Here is a 2368-nt window from a genome sequence, read left to right as displayed (position 1 = left end):
CCTTCCCCCATATCCCGTTTTCTGTCTTCATGATTTTGCCAACTCTCCTGCCTCGACTAAATGAAACCACGCAACACTAATCCTTATGAGGAAGCTTTTTTCCCACTTAGTACCTTGTCTTTAAGACTCGCCTACACTGATAGGTGTCCGAATTTCCTACTCTGTATGGTTAGGAATGCGTTTATTTTATATATCATGTACTTTTTATTCATTCATTGGTCAGTGGATACCCGGGTCACTTACACGTCTAGCTATTGTGAGGAACACAGCAGTAAATGTCAGTAAATATATAGTATCTGCTCATGTCTCTGTTCTCAAATATTTAGTGTTTATATTCAGAAATGAGATAACTATTCTAACATATAGCAATTCCTTTGTTAATTGCTTTTTAGGCTGCCTTACTGTTTCCCATAGTTACTGAACCATTTTGCATGTTTTTCTCAGCAGTATATGAAAGGTTCAGTTTCTCCACATCCTTAACAACACATGTCATTTTCAAGGCAGGGGTTATAGTGGCCATTCTAATTGTGAGAGGTAATATTCCCTTATAGGTTTAATATTCCCTTACAGGTTTAATACTACTTTTCTTTTTTTCTTTTTTTTTTTTTCCGGAGCTGGGGACCGAACCCAGGGCCTTGCACTTGCTAGGCAAATGCTCTATCACTGAGCTAAATCCCCAACCCCCTAGGGCATCTTTTCATCTGTATGTTGGAGAATTGTATCCTTGTCCCATGTTTTCATTAGGTTGTTGTGATGGTTTGTATATGCTTGGCCCAGGGAGTGGCTCTATTAGGAAGTGTGGCCTTGTTGGAGTAGGCGGGCATGGGCTTAAGTTCCTCACCCTAGCTGCCTGGCAGTCAGTCTTCCACTAGCAGCCTTCAGAGGAAGATGTAGAACTCTCAGCTCTGCCTGCACTATGCCTTCTGAATGCTGCCATGTTCCTGCCTTGATGACCATGGACTGAATCTCTGAAACCACATTAAATGTTGTCCTTTATAAGACTTGCCTTGGTCATGGCAGTAAAACCCTAAGACAGTTGTTTATTCCAGTTGTTGCAGAGTTGTATATTGTGATGTTTTGGATATTAATCTCCTATTAGATATGTGTCTTCCAAACATTTCTCTATTCCATGGTCTTCTTTTTCACTGTGTTGTTCATGCCCTTTGAGACTATCAATATGTCTGGGTTTTTCCTTGTGTTGTCTATATTTTGGGGTAACCTTTATTCTTTTAATTCCTCTTCCTGCCGTTCTAAAAGTTGACTATGACTAACCAAGTGCGAAAACTGAGAGGAGGTAACCGTATGACACAAGGAGTCTCAGCGAGTGGAAGCTAAAGTGGCTGATGATAGAAATTGTGAAGTTTGATAGATAAGGATATTTTAGGTGACTTTTAGACATATATTTTAAACACAAACTAAGTAGTAAAATCCTGATTGGCTGAGTAAAATATGCAAAGAAAGTAAAAGAGCAAAGAATGGCTTCTACATGTGAGGTCTAAATTATTAAGTGGATAAAAATTTCATCATGAAATAGTAACATCTTGGGGAGAGACTGACTTGTAGAAGACTTTGATGGATACTTTATATCTCCCGATAGAGTTGCCTGATGAGTAGTCAGATGTACTAGTCTAGAATTTAAAGTAAAGATCCATGTCGTGGATGTGCATTAGAATTCCCTGGTTGTCTACTTTAACAGTGCCCCTGCATTAGATTAGGCTGCATTCATAACTGTGATCATCTTTACTAGGCTAACTCACTCACTCTAGAAGTCAACAGGCTGCCTCATTATGGACACCAGCCTCAGCTACCTGCTTCCCATGTATGATATCCTTGCTTGACTAACCCATAGAGGTCTCCATCGTCATGGACAGAATGTCAAAGAGGAATTCCAAGCCTAAGAACCAGGCATATTTCAAGCCACTACTTGTAGTGTAGTTTGCTGACATCCTATTGGTTAAAGCAAATCATCTGGCCATGCCTACGGGCAGAAAGAGGGAACACTGCAAATCAACAGGGCAATGAGCCAGAGCCAGCCAGAGATGAGAGACTGAGCATAAATGCAGTTACCATATCACAAATGTGTAGAGAGTGAATGTAATGCCTTGGGTCTAGAGGAAATAGATAAAGAATGCACCATTTGTCTTCACCAAGAATCAACAAAGAGTCACGAAAGCAGCACGCTCAACCCCAGCTTTACCAACGTATACCTCTCAAGTGCACTACCTACATCTTTTACTAGAAAAGCGGAATCAGTAAGGTCTGGAGGAAGCTGAGAGATGACCTTATTTGTATCTATTCCAGCGCTTGACACTGTTAGTACCAATTAGTACTCATATACAATCCTGACAGAACATGATAGACGCATGAT

Source organism: Rattus norvegicus, chromosome 6 (genome assembly GCF_021556685.1).
Source record: "Rattus norvegicus strain SHRSP/BbbUtx chromosome 6, alternate assembly SHRSP_T2T, whole genome shotgun sequence".
Taxonomy (NCBI): Eukaryota; Metazoa; Chordata; class Mammalia; order Rodentia; family Muridae; genus Rattus; species Rattus norvegicus.
The sequence above is the reverse complement of the archived record's forward strand: the minus strand, read 5'-3'. Positions refer to the sequence as shown.